Genomic DNA, 15,929 nt, shown 5'->3' with positions numbered 1-15,929 from the left:
GAAAATAAAAGCCAAGTGTGGGAAAATTTACCAAGTTATCTTAAACATATATCACATATTTCTGTAACAAATAATTGAAGATACTTTTGCTTTGGACTAAACTAAACAGTTTTACCCGATTTACTGTAATATATTTGAAAGAAAGATGGATCTACACGATGAATCAATTCCATCATTTAAAGGAAGTAAAGTCTTCCGAAAAAGACACGCGCTTCTTGATTTAGGTCATGAAGTTGTCGTCCAGACCAGCTGTAGGTTGACGAAAAACCTAGAAAAGTCATCATTAAAATCAGCAGGAAATCCACGGACCTCAGTATCAAACAGGGTCGCCAAGTGGTCAGACTTATCCTAACCATGAGAGGATCTGTCTCGTACAATGGGGGGGCACCGTGCAAATTAGCTTGATAAGACTAATAAATCAGATCCCCAGAAAGGATAATCTCCTTTAAAGATCAAAAATCAGCTTTTAAGACTGATATTTCTCAATCCTAGAGATTGACCTTAAAGATTGAGAATTACAAACTCATGGAATTCAATGATATCTAAACTCGAGCTTGAACGAGAAAATATTTTGATCAAAATTACAAACCGATTTGTTTTCTGAAAACCCATTTTCAATGCGTTCATTACCATTGAACGTAAAATTCTAGGAATTCACCTGGAATTCATTAGGTCGCCTGAACCAAATCGGGTGTCAATCGTAAGAACGGTGGTTGCATAGCATGATCAAAGACAGGACCTTGTGCCAGACCGAAAAATCATAAGGGTGAGCTTTACTATTGCTCCTACCAAGGATAGTAATTGCGTCCGACACGTTATAGACCATAATTAAAAGCATGTCAGGGGACATTGCCTTAACAGTTGCTTGTTCAAACGCTTTCCTTTACAACCGGACGGTAGTTTACCGAAAGGTAATATACGGAGCAAGTATACTGGACGTGTTGCTTTTCCAATACAAGGTTAGCAAGTGGGTGACACAAAACCACAAGTTTTGAGCTAAAATTTTCAAATCTGAAACCCACCAAACCCACAAAAATATTTTGCAAACACCGGTGAAGGGTTATTCCGGAAAACTTATCTAGGGTAAAAGCTAGATTGAATTTTCAAAAAGATCAAATGTTTTCATAAAGATCCAATTTCTTAAAGGATCTAAATTTTTATAGTCATGTGGGACTGTAAACCACAACGTTACTACCATTGTTTATACCGCCGTAAAGAAATCACTGATGTACAAAGTGTGAAGAATAAAGAAGTGATTCTAGTATTTCAAGACTATATTGCTTGAGGACAAGCAAAGCTCAAGTGTGAAAATATTTGATAATGCTAAAAACGAACATATATTTCATAGCATTATTCCTTAAGAAAGACAAGCTTTTAGTTGCAATTGTTCTATTTACAAGTGATATTCGTTTAAATAATAAAAGGTGAAGACAAAAGACAGATTCGACGAATTAAAGACGCAAACAACCAAAAAGCTCAAAAGAACAAATTACAATCAAAGAGGTTCCAATTATTGATAAGAAACGTCTCGAAATTACAAGAGTACAAGATTCAAAACGCAAAGTACAAGATATTAAATTGTACGCAAGGACGTTCGAAAATCCAGAACCGGGACCAGAGTCAACTCTCAACGCTCGACGCAACGGACTAAAAATTTCAAGTCAACTATGCACATGAATATAATATAATATATAATTAATTCTTAAAATTAATATATATATTATATTATATTATATTTAAAAACCGACGGCATAAAAAAACAAAGACCTTTGAGTCTCCCCAGCTGGCCATGTGATCGCATGGCCTGGAGGAAGAAACTCCATGCGATCGCATGAGCATATTTTCCAGCCCACAGGCCTATAAATTCGCAGTTTGGTGAACGTAAAAACACATCTTTTTCTTCTCCTCATTCAACGTATAATATTTATATTTATATTATAATTTTAATTTTAATTTATAATAATAAGGGTGTGTTAGCGAATGTTGTAAGGGTGTAAGTCGAAATTCTGTCCGTGTAACGCTACGCTATTTTTAATCATTGTAAGTTATGTTCAACCTTTTTAATTTAATGTCTCGTAGCTAAGTTATTATTATGCTTATTTAATCCGAAGTAATCATGATGTTGGGCTAAAAATATTAAAATTGGGTAATTGGGCTTTGTACCATAATTGGAGTTTGGACAAAAGAACGACACTTGTGAAAATTAGACTATGGGCTATTAATGGACTTTATATTTGTTTAACTAAATGATAGTTTGTTAATTTTAATATAAAGATTTACAATTGAACGTCCCTATAAATAACCATATACACTCGATCGGACACGATGGGCGGGGTATTTATATGTACGAATAATCGTTCATTTAACCGGACACGGGAATGGATTAATAGTCACTAGAATTATTAAAACAGGGGTGAAATTATGTACAAGGACACTTGGCATAATTGATAACAAAGTATTAAAACCTTGGGTTACATTCAGTCGACATCCTGGTGTAATTATTAAACAAAGTATTAATATCTTGTTACAGTTTAAGTCCCCAATTAGTTGGAATATTTAACTTCGGGTATAAGGATAATTTGACGAGGACACTCGCACTTTATATTTATGACTGATGGACTGTTATGGACAAAAACCAGACGGACATATTAAATAATCCAGGACAAAGGACAATTAACCCATGGACATAAAACTAAAATCAACACGTCAAATATCATAATTACGGAAGTTTAAATAAGCATAATTCTTTTATTTCATATTTAATTTCCTTTATTTTATATTTAATTACACTTCTAATTATAGCACTTTTATTTATTGTTATTGTATTTAATTGCACTTTTAATTATCGTACTTTTTAATTATCGCAAGTTTATTTTATCTCACTTTTATTTATCGTTATTTACTTTACGCTTTAAATTAAGTCTTTTATTTATTTAATATTTTACATTTTGTTTTAACTGCGACTAAAGTTTTAAAATCGACAAAACGGTCATTAAACGGTAAAAACCCCCCTTTATAATAATAATATTACTTATATATATATTTGTATTTTTATAAAATAAAACTAATATAGCGTTAAGCTTTGATTAAAAGATTTTCCCTGTGAAACGAACCGGACTTACTAAAAACTACACTACTGTACGATTAGGTACACTGCCTATAAGTGTTGTAGCAAGATTTAAGTATATCCATTCAATAAATAAATAAATATCTTGAGTAAAATTGTATCGTATTTAATAGTATTTCCTTGTAAAATATAAGCTATTTTATATACACCTCGCATAACATCATCCACTAACGTCAAGTAACGCCAACAAACGTCAACCAAAGTCAAGTAACGCCAACAAACGTCAACCAACGTCAAGTAACGTCCAGTAACGTCAAGTAGCGCCAACAAACGCCAAGTAGCGTCCACTAACGTCAAGTAACGTCCACTAACGTCAAGTAACGTGACAGTAACGTCCACTAACGTCAACAAACGTCAAGTAACGTCAAATAACGTCCACTAACGTCAAGTAACGTGACAGTAATGTCCACTAACGTCAACAAACGTTAAGTAACGTCAAATAACGTCCAGTAACGTCAAGTAACATCACCTTACGTCCACTAACGTCAAGTAACATCAACTAACGTCAAGTAATGTTAACTAACGTCAATTAACATCAACTAACGTCCACCAACTAACGTCAAGTAACGTCAACTAACGTCAAGTAACGTCCACTAACGTCAAGTAACGTCCACTAACGTCAACTAACGTCCACCAACTAACGTCAAGTAACGTCAACTAACGTTAAGTAACGTCCACTAACGTCAAGTAACGTCAAGTAACGTCAAGTAGCGTCAACTAACGTCAAGTAACGTCAAGTAGCGTCAACTAACGTTCACTAACGTCCACTAATGTCAAGTAACGTCAAGTAACGTCAACTAACGTAAAGTAACGTTCACTAACGTCAACTAACGTTCACTAACGTCAACTAACGTCCACTAACGTCCACTAACGTCCACTAACGTCAACTAACGTCAAGTAACGTCATGTAATGTCAACAAACGTCAAGTAACCTGACAGTAATGTCAACACACATCAAGGAACGTCAACTAACGTCAAGTGTCAACTAACGTCAAGTAACGTCCACTAACGACAAGTAACGTCCACTAACGACAAGTAACGTCCACTAACGTCAAGTAACGTCAACTAACGTCCAGTAACGTCCACTAACGTCAACTAACGTCAAGTAACCTGACAGTAACGTCAACAAACGTCAACTACAGTCAAGTAATGTCAAGTAACGTCACCTAACGTCCACAAACGTCACGTAACGTCACCTAAACGTCCACTAACGTCACGTAACGTCAAGTAACGTCAACTAAGTAACGTAACGTCAACTACCGTCACGTAACGTCAAGTAACGTCACGTAACGTCAAGTAACGTCACGTAACGTCAAGTAACGTCGACTAACGTCAAGTAACGTCGACTAACGCCAACAAACGTCAACTAACGTCAAGTAACGCCAACAAACGTCAACCAACGTCAAGTAACGTCCAGTAACGTCAAGTAGCGTCACCTAACGTCAAGTAACGTCACCTAACGTCTACTACCGTCCACTAACGTCAAGTAGCGTCAACTAACGTCAAGTAACGTCCACTAACGTCAAGTAACGTCCACTAACGTCAAGTAACGTGACAGTAACGTCCACTAACGTCAACAAACGTAAAGTAACGTCAAATAATGTCAAGTAACGTCAAGTAACGTCCACTAACGTCAAGTAACATCAACTAACGTCAAGTAATGTTAACTAACGTCAATTAACATCAACTAACGTCCACCAACTAACGTCAAGTAACGTCAACTAACGTTAAGTAACGTCCACTAACGTCAAGTAACGTCAAATAGCGTCAACTAACGTCAAGTAACGTCCACTAACGTCACTAACGTCCACTAACGTCAAATAACGTCAACTAACGCAAGTAACGTTCACTAACGTCCACTAACGTCAAGTAACGTCAAGTAACGTCAAGTAATGTCAACTAACGTCAAGTAACCTGACTGTAACGTCAACAAACGTCAAGTAACGTACAAACGTCAAGTAATGTCAAGTAACGTCAACTACCGTCAGGTAACGTCACCTAACGTCCACTAACGTCACGTAACGTCAACTAACGTCAAGTAACGTCCACTAAGTAACGTTAAGTAACGTCAACTAACGTCACGTAACGTAACGTCAACTAACGTCAAGTAACGTCAACTAACGTTAAGTAACGTCCAATAACGTCAACAAACGTCAAGTAACCGTCCACTAACGTCATCAAACGTCAAGTAACATCCACTACTGTCAAGTAACGTCAACTAACGTCAACTAACGTCACCTAACGTCCACTAACGTCAAGTAACGTCTACTAACGTCCACTAAGGTCCACTAACGTCAACTAACGTCAACTAACGTCAAGTAACGTCCACTAACGTTCACTAACGTCAACTAACGACCACTAACGTTCACTAACGTCCACTAACGTCAACTAACGTCAACTAACGTCAACTAGCGTCAAGTAACGTCAACTAGCGTCAAGTAACGTCCACTAGCGTCAACTAACGTCAACGTCAACTAACGTCAAGTAACATCCACTAACGTCAAGTAACGTCCACTAACGTCAAGTAACGTCCACTAACGTCAAGTAACGTCCACTAACGTCAAGTAACATCAAGTAACGCCAACAAACGTCAAGTAACGCCAACAAACGTCCAGTAACGTCAAGTAGCGCCAACAAACGCCAAGTAACGTCCACTAACGTCAAGTAACGTCCACTAGCGTCCACTAACGTCAAGTAGCGTCAACTAACGTCAAGTAACGTGACAGTAACGTCCACTAACGTCAAGTAACGTCAAATAACGTCCACTAACGTCAAGTAACGTGACAGTAACGGACAGTAACGTCAACAAACGTCAAGTAACGTCAAATAACGTTAAGTAACGTCACCTAACGTCCACTAACGTCAAGTAATATCAACTAACGTCAAGTAATGTTAACTAACGTCAATTAACATCAACTAACGTCCACCAACTAACGTCAACTAACGTCCACTAACGTCAACTAACGTCCACTAACGTCAAGTAACGTCCACTAACGTCAAGTAACGTCAAGTAGCGTCCACTAATGTCCACTAACGTTCACTAACGTCAAGTAACGTCAAGTAACGTCAACTAACGTCAAGTAACGTCAACTAACGTCAAGTAACGTCAAGTAACGTCAACTAACGTCCACTAACGTCAACTAACGTCCACTAACGTCCACTAACGTCAACTAACGTCCACTAGCGTCCACTAACGTCAAGTAACATCAAGTAATGTCAACTAACGTCAAGTAACCTGACTGTAACGTCAACAAATGTCAAGTAACGTCAAGTAATGTCAAGTAACGTCAACTACCGTCCATTAACGTCAACTAACGTCAAGTGTCAACTAACGTCAAGTAACGTCCACTAACGTCATGTAACGTCCACTAACGACAAGTAACGTCCACTAACGTCAAGTAACGTCCACTAGCGTACACTAACGTCAAGTAAAATCAACTAACGTGACTAACGTCAACTAACGTGACAGTAACGTCAAGTAACGTCGGGTAATGTTAAGTAACGTCAAGTAACTGTCAAGTAACGTCAACTAACGTCCACTAACGTCAAGTAACGTCAACTAACGTGGCAGTAACGTCCACTAACGTCAACTAACGTGACAGTAACGTCCACTAACGTCAAGTAACGTCAAGTAACGTCAAGTAACTTCCGCTAACGTCAATTAACGTCAATTAACGTCAAGTAACGTTACCGAACGTCCACTAACGTCCATTAACTTCAAGTAACGTCCACTAACGTCAAGTAACATCCACTAACCTCAAGTAACGTCCACTAACGTCCACTAACGTCAAGTGACGTCAAGTGACGTCAAGTAACGTCAAGTAACGTCAACAAACGTCAACAAACGTCAAGTAACGTCAAGTAACGTCCACTAACGTCAACAAACGTCAGGTAACGTTACGTAACGTCAACTAACGCCCACTAACGTCCACTAACGTCAACTAACGTGACAGTAACTTCAAGTAACGTTAAGTAACGTCAAGTAACGTCAACTAACGTCAAGTAACGTCAACTAACGTTACGTCAAGTAACGTCACCTATCGTGCACTAACGTCAAGTAACGTCAACTAACGTCAACTAACATGAAGTAACGTCAATTAACGTCCACTAACGTCAACTAACGTCAAGTAACGTCCACTAACGTCAACTAACGTTAAGTAACGTCAACTAACGTCAATTAACGTCCACTAACGTCAAGTAACGCCCATTAACGTCAACTAACGTCACGTAACGTCAACTAACGTCACGTAACGTCCACTAAGTAACGTCAAGTAACGTCAAGTAACGTCAACTAACGTCAAGTAACGTCCAATAACGTCAAGTAACGTCCAATAACGTCAAGTAACGTCAACTAACGTCAAGTAACGTCAACTAACGTCACGTAACGTCCACTAACGTCACGTAACGTCCACTAACGTCAAGTAACGTCAACTAACGTCAAGTAACGTCAACTAACGTGACAGTAACGTCAACTAACGTCAACAAACCTCAAGTAACGTTAAGTAACGTCAAGTAACGTCAACTAACGTCCACTAACGTCAACTAAGGTGATAGTAACGTCAACTAATGTCAACAAACGTCAAGTAACGTCAACTAACGTTAAGTATCGTCCACTAATGTCAACTAACGTCAAGTAACGCCAAGTAACGTCACCTAACGTCCACTAACGTCAACTAACGTCAAGTAACGTCCACTAACTTCAAGTAACGTCCACTAACGTCAACTAACGTCAGGTAACGTCCACTAACGTCAAGTAACGTCACCTAACGTCAAGTAACGTCAACTAACGTCAAGTAACGTCAACTAACGTCCACTAACGTCAACTAACGTCCACTAACGTCCAGTAACGTCAACTAACGTCAAGTGACGCCAATTCACGCCAAATGACGCCAAGTGGCCATTATTGAATTAGTTGATGGATCGCCGGAAAAATTGAAAGCTATCGAAAAAGGTAGTTAGATGGTAGATATTAATGCGTTAGCATTTATACGTGATGACGTTAGATGATGGGCCTAAAGGTCAAAAGTGGGAAGCAGAAGGGTTACACTTTTTTCACCTTTTTTCTCGAAAGTTGAACCAGCGAATGGAGAAGTTAAGACCTTACATGATAGAGGCTGCACTTCATGACTGTCACATTAGATGGTAGTTAATAAGTTTGGTAACGCACCCATACCGGCTAGCGTCACTAAACTGAGATACGCATATTCGATCTGTATCAAATAAGCCTTATTTACATAAAGACTTGTTTACTTTTTACCCGTTTATTGAACAAATTATTACTAGAAATACCCATATTAATATCAGTGTCCAGCTAAAGACAAGACTTGATCCGAATAATTGATCTCCGGACATCTGTATTTTAGTCGTCTAAGAATTGTCCAGCTAGAAGAAGAAGACGAACTACTCACGTCCGTCCAGAGAACTATCCGAGAAGAATATGTCAGGAGGAGATTCCCGTAGAAGAACACAACAAGGTTGTAACCATACATAAGCCCTTCGAACCCAATCGTGTGAAGATCTCCCGTGTAAAAAAACATCGTGAAGAAGATCACCCGTGTAAAAGACCACCTTGAAGGAATACTGACAATTATAACGCCGTAACCTTAAGTAAGCTCTCCGGACATGATCATGTGAAGGCTATCCGGTAGCCTGCACACGAATATCGTCCATGCGTCAAGAAGATCATCCGTGTAAAGAACCTCGAGGAAATCATTATCATACTAATTATACCACATATTATTCATGATTACTGAGTTCATTATCATATATTATATACTCCCATACATCATCATTTTGGTTTATCGCCAAAACTAAGTTTATCATGAATTGTTGTTTGCATGATCATCTACTTTTCTTCCTACAAGATTGATTATCATAATATGAATGGTGGAGATTTGTCATTAGATCTAATCAGCATTCTTCCTCCCCCTTTAATTGAATCCATCATATAGACTTTTACTTATCAAAGAAATCAAAGCAAGTATCTATTCGAGTGAATTGAGATACATATGGACCAAAATTCCTATACTATGTTTTAACAAGAATGAGTTTGAAGGATCCGAAACATACTCAGCTACAAAACCTAACAACTCAGTTATCACATCTGGACCAAACCTTTGACTTACCACGTCTAGCAAAACTGGTAATCGGGGATTGCATGTTTTTTGATTATGTAAAGGAACTTTGCTATTGCATCAGGGCTCACTACTAGAGTTCTTCCAAACTACAGATGAAGCAGGATGTATACCTAACTTGACCAAATACTAAGAAATTTGTCAATGAGGAATACAATCAAATCATTTAGCCTTTTCTTGAATCGCGACAGTGAATATTAGTTATCGTCATCAATATTTTTCATGCGTCAGTTAACGTACCTATATCTCTGTAACGATTATATGAACCTACAACCAACATTTAAAGATTTGGTAACCTAACAAGTTACGAGTTGCACGGTGTAAAGAATATCTACTAAACTCATGTTCATCTTCTATCATGTTGTTCAGTACTTAAGAGCTTCGTTCTAGTAAGTAAATTAGTTCTTATTGTTATAATGTGCATTATAGTTATAATTATGTCTAGCAAACGAGCCAGGTTGGGTCGAGACCCAAACAGGTTTGGTTCAAATGGGTTATGGGTCGAACGGGTCTCAAAATTAAAAGGGGTTGAACGAGTCAGGACAGGTTGAGACCCATTTTATTATTTATTATAACTTTTTTAATGTAACAAAAAAAAAATTTATTTTGTTTTGTTTTGTTTTATTTTTATAAAGTTTTTTAACTTTTTTATTTTTCTAATTTTTAAAAATTTTCATTTTTCACTTTTAAATTTTTTTACTATTTTTAAAATTAAATGAGTTGGAAATGAGTTTCCAACCCATTTAAATTTTAAAATATTTAAAAAAAATGAAAAAAACTTAAAAAATTAGAAATATAAAAATGTTGAAAAAACTAATAAGAACAAAAACAAAAAAAAACTTACTTTTTTTAGTTTTGTTTAAGCAATAAAAAATATTAAAAAAAAAAATTAAAAAACAAATTTTTCAAACAAATTTTTATTTTTAAAAAGAATTATATATATTTTAGAAGAACTATATACTTCTTTTAAATAGAAAATGGGTCTCAACCCAACCCAACCCAACCCATTTTAATTTTGAAACCCGTTCAACCCATCCCGTTTTGACCCAAACCCATTTAGGTTTCGACCCAACCCAACCCGTTTGCCAAACTTAATTATAATTATAATAATGCATATTATAATCGGAACTTATTTACTTACCAGGCAGAAGCTTTTAAGTACTCAACAATTAGATACAAGATGAACAAGAGTTTTAGTTGACCTTTACATCGTGCAACTCCAAGCTTGTCAGGTTACCATATACTTTGAAGTTGGTTGACGGTTTATATAACCGTTACGGAGATATAGGTGCGTTAACTGATGCATGGAGAATATAGATGACGGTAACCTGTACTGATCAAAGAAAAGGCTAAATGATATTTGACTGTATTCCTCCAAGATAAATTGCCTATTATTTAATAAAGTTCAGCACACATCTTATTTGCATGTGTAGTAAAGGAGAACTCGAGTAGTGGGCCCTAATGCAATAACAAAGTTTCCTTTACATCATCAAAAAACATACATTCTCGTATCATCAATTTTGCTATACGTGGTATGTCAAAGGTTTGATGCAAATTAAAAAACGAGGTTGCTAACTGAGTTTTTAGCTTTTCTAGTTGAGTTGCTAGGTAAGTTGTTGATCCACTAAACTCATTCTTGTAAAAACATAACAGGGGAATTTTGGTCCATATGTATCTCCATTCGCTCCAAAGGATACTTGTCCTGACTGACATAGGATGTGGTCTATTATTGGGTGGAAAAAGGGTGCTTATTCGATTCAAAAACATACCTCCATCATTCATTGTTGTGGGAAAAATATAAGAAAATGTTGACATTAAAAAATCATAAACCGAGTTTTATAGACAAATCTCAAAAAATAATTTTAACATGTTGGCAATCTACAACAACGGTACCCAATTACCTAGAGATTCTCAAAATCTTGTAGAGATAACACTATAAGTTGAGGCTGAGAGGAACCATGGTTAAGCGTAACATTGCGACGAAAGGAAGTCGAGGAACGGTACTACAATTTTATCACTTTACGTGGAATCAGATTTGAATTTTTAGGTTCTTTTTGTGTGGGCAGTAAATTCCTTTCGAGTGTTAACTAGTATTTGGGTCCGCGCTTTGCAGCGGTTTTGTGTTAAACATTTACATACATAGGAAGCGTTTAGGCTCATCACTTCATAGCTTAATTAATTGTTCAACAGATAACCGTAGCTTACGTAAGAGCACATAAAAAATATATATGTCCATAAGTTATGCAGTTGTTTGTGTTGGACTAAGTTATAGTTGTTGTGTCTTGTTCCTTTTTTTTCTTGGGATGAGGTCTTTGATGCATTGTTGGAACATTTCGAAAGGAGGTTGAGAAATGTTTTTCCAAAATGTCGTTTTGTAAATGAAAAATCTGTTTTAAAATGCAACCCGGAACAACAACTTAATAATCTCCAATGATATTCCGTGTAATTGAGACGTTACCAAAATAAACTGAAAGCCATGAAACCATATCTTACGAAATGGAAACCAAATATACGATTAGGGTACAGATGAAACATCATCTATTAAAATATGGAAACAATATAACAATAATCAAAAAAGGATTCGTAAACACTCTTACCAAGGCCTTAGGCAAGGAAGGAGTCATAGGAATTAGCCGTCTGGATTGCTTAACATCAAGCTTTTCCAACCTTTGAGTTCCAACAGGCCACTACATTGAACATGATAAATATAAGTACATGATGTATGGTAACTAAAAATGGATATTGGCCCATCTACTTGCGATAGGGGGCTTCAAGTTAATGTTTGATCTCTCGTGGGTCAAGTGGGTCAAATAAAAAAATAACTAAAATAGAAATGGGTGGCAAAGATTTGCAGTTGCCCATGCCAGTTTAATTTAGAGCATATAACGATTCGCATTGTCTAAAAGAAAGATTATTATTGTAACAATCTGATTTTGTAAAATTATATAATTGAAATATCCAAACTAATACCAACTAGACATAACTTGTTTCGAGTCAGCTGAACTCGGTTCAATTCAATCTGTACTGAGACAGACAGTACTCTTTAACCCATTACCCAATCCACCCAGTTGACACATCTAGTACTAACATAAGATGCGTATGTAGAAGGTTTTTGAGCTACCAGAGGAGCAATCTGAGCTCGAGGAGAGTCATGTCCCAATGTTTCAGCAATATTTCGACCACTTGGCGGATACTTGCAGTAGCAGAAATTGATGTTGATTGTACACGTTGTACAACGAAGGCGTTGCTTTCAAAACCAATGGGCTATAATAAGTTACAAATGAATGAATATTTACAAAAACCGGAAATAAAATAATGGTTATGAAATGATTTGTAATCAATACAACTGTTCCTCTTTAATTTTCACTTCTCTTCCTTATTTTACAGGTTACACATCATTGTCACAAACTTTTGTAGCCAAAGTATTTTTCTGAAACTTACATGTGTATGTCATCAAAGATATATAACAAAAAGATCATTGGTATAACTATAACAGTCAAACTTTTTACTATAAATATAAGCATTTGATAGGTATAATTCCACATAAACATGTGACCATTTTCACTCGCCGAACCCCTGCAGCCCATTTGTACCATTTACCTATAGTTCCGCTATCTTCACATTTACCGACATAGCATGCTCACTGTTGTTCACAACCATGAGATATATTTTCAAAAGAGGAGTCTAACTAAAAAGAGTTTCGTTAATACTTCTATTCAATGATTGAAGTATTGAGTTATATGAAATGAGAAACTGAGAAACATCACCTCAGTTAGAAGCACCTCGTTTAATCTAATGACGGGCATACTCTCTCCTTTTGGTTTATCGGATACTATCTCCCAAAAAGTCCACAACATCAAACAATTTATATCTGCAACTGTAGATCGTAAAGAAAGTTAACTGGGAAGGTTAGTTGGGTTTGGGAAGGTTAGTTGGGTTTGGTTCAGTAAATAGATCAAAATGGATCTGGCACTACATTTTACACTAAATTATTGATGTATTGAATTAAATGTCAATATATGATTACATATGCCATATTATTATAAACTAATAATCAGGCGAGTTCCGACCCTTTTGTTCGAAAAAAACAGAAACTTATTGTGTAGTTGAAATCAGTTGACGTGATATTCAAGTCATTGGAATGATATCCTTTAGTTGTATCTTTTAACTTTACACTTTAGTTTTGACATAAAACATAACCAAAGTTGATCCATTTGTTAGCACTAACCTCTGCTTATATCTGATGTAGAATAACAACTGCTCTCTCATGATATGTTTGTTCAGCTTAATCCAACGACGATCATGTACGGTCAAAGTTGACAGTTTTCCAAAGTTGTCAGACAAAATACCTGAGGCACCATAACTGCAAACATCAGAGTAAATTAAAGTCATGAAACGGAAAAACATCAAACTAATATTCACATTTATTAAGGATGCATAAAGGTAGTTGCGATGACTAATTGAATGCTTGTTACAAAGTTTGTGTCTTTACCTTGGCGGGCCTAATTCTTGCTCTTGAGTCTTGACCAACACGAATGGTGTTTCTTGTTTGTCAAAATAAAATAAAAAAGTGATATAAGATTCCTTTGAGTTCTACAAAATCCAAAAGGTTTCACTTACAAAACAGAGCAAGTTTAGTGCCATTGAACTTGCAACATAGTAAAATACATAAAAATAATATTCAATCCAGATATGCACACAATGGGGATATACAAATAGTAAATATTAAAACTTACAATATAAGGTTAACAGATTTTCAAGACCTATAGATATATCTACAGTTTATAAAGCTCCAACAAATAGCACAAATCAAAGTACTAATATTTCAGTGTCTATAATTAGAACCTAAAATCAAAAACCTTTTTTCATTAAAGTGAAAGGATAATACATAATTATATAATAGACAAAATAATATAAGGTTAAAAGCCTTTCAGTAACAACTTATATATCTTGACAATTCATAAAGCTTAAACAGACACTGCACATCTGATCTCTGAATATAACACTGAGATTAGACACTACCTGGTGAATGTTAGAGATCCTAATACATAAATCTTCATTCATTGATTCAATATGGAGGTTGTAAACCTTGTTAAAAAACAACATATACTCTCAAATAATCATTTACCTAAACATTATTTTGTTGATGGATGATAAACAATTTCAACAAAGATTAGGGCTTAAGGCTGTCAAAAGTATAAAAAACGGATATGAACATAGATCAGAGAAAATAAAGGATGAAGAAGAAATACGAAGAAAATGTTAAATTAGAATGGAATTAACATTATAATCAAAGGTAACAACAATCAAGAGGCATAAAAAGAAAACGAAGAAAAAAAAACACCTGATTTAATTGAAATCGATCGATTATTCTAATGATTATTTCGGCTATTTGTACAGGCAACCTGTACGGCCTGTTAAGCGATCGGGTGAGTGGAATCGTTGTTTTGCGGTGTGGGGCTCCTACCACCACCGATGGACATAGTTGGGGTTTCTTAGCTTCCAGAGATTTTTGTGTCGAGCTAGGGTTTGAAAGGGAATAATGGATGGAGCATGGGTCGGGTTGAAGAGCGTAAATGATTTCTAAAGTAGTCATCAGCCAATCGGAGCTTTTTAATGGGTTATTATCATATACACCCTTATTAAACTTAGAAAATCTCATATTTATCCACGTAAACAATATATTATCATATAAGTCCAATTTAAACCCATAAATTCATCTTATTTACCCATTAAGTAACATGTAGCATTATGTATACTAAATAAAACATACTAAGGGCATGTATACTTTTTTTTTCATTAAGTCACAGTATGAATATAGATGGCTATATAGATAATGATAGTCATAATCCACTAAGATGATAATAAAAGCTTGGTGTTTACTTTCTCATTTAATAAATTGTCTTAATAAAACCAAATTACCATTTTACCCTTGTAAAATATCTCATCATTCTCATCATCTGGAAAAGTAACAATTAATAAAATCACCTACCACAAAAAATACACTCATTTCTTCTTTTCACGATTCCTTCTTAAACAATCCTCTCTTCAATCTATTTCTCATCATCAAAATACTAATTTAACATTTGAATTTCAAGTTTAACAAGAGAGCACCAAAGTAATAAAAACAACATATTGGCTTTGCTTTTACCTAGAAACAATAAAATTTAAGCGATGGTCGCCGGAGTTACAGATGGGTGCTCGGCGGAGATATATACGGAGCTACAAGCGGTGTCATCGGATATACAAACGGAGCCACAACTGATGCTCGCCGGAGATACAAGAGGTTATGGGATTCAAGCGGTGGTGCTTGCCAAAGAAACTAGATGCTCGTCGGAGATACAAGATACAAGAGGTTAATGATTATCTGCTTGATCGTTGTCTGCTAAATGCTAAATGTTGTGGTTGTCTCATCTTGATAGGAAGATAACATAAAGGAGGATGAAGATTTTATTTGTATTTTTTTAGATGCAAGGGTAACCATGGAATATGGATTGCTGTATGTGGACAACATAGGTTTTGGGGATGTATCAGAATGCCTTCTAGCCAGTTGGGATTAATCAAAAAGGTCTAAGTAAACACCCTATAGTGATTACCGAATAATCTATCTAGGACATTAATCCCAATTAAGTCCAAAATAAACGGGCCCTAAATCATTACGCCGTAGT

At 35.9% G+C, this 15,929-nt stretch overlaps 1 long non-coding RNA gene across 2 annotated transcripts; it reads right to left on the bottom strand.

Moving 5' to 3' along the window:
• Positions 1 to 12,564: 12,564 nt before the first annotated feature.
• Positions 12,565 to 14,827, bottom strand: LOC139895950 (uncharacterized). 2 transcript variants are annotated; one of them, XR_011776084.1, is made up of 5 exons: positions 14,606 to 14,827; positions 13,754 to 13,854; positions 13,490 to 13,624; positions 13,029 to 13,138; positions 12,565 to 12,904 (listed from the first exon to the last, which is right to left on the bottom strand). It is a non-coding gene; the product is annotated as an uncharacterized lncRNA (long non-coding RNA). The 2 variants fall into 2 exon arrangements; XR_011776083.1 differs by lacking the exon at positions 14,606 to 14,827 and having other exon boundaries at positions 13,754 to 14,383.
• Positions 14,828 to 15,929: the final 1,102 nt, after the last annotated feature.

This window comes from Rutidosis leptorrhynchoides, chromosome 3 (genome assembly GCF_046630445.1).
Source record: "Rutidosis leptorrhynchoides isolate AG116_Rl617_1_P2 chromosome 3, CSIRO_AGI_Rlap_v1, whole genome shotgun sequence".
NCBI classification, from domain to species: Eukaryota; Viridiplantae; Streptophyta; class Magnoliopsida; order Asterales; family Asteraceae; genus Rutidosis; species Rutidosis leptorrhynchoides.
The sequence above is the reverse complement of the archived record's forward strand: the minus strand, read 5'-3'. Positions and strand labels throughout refer to the sequence as shown.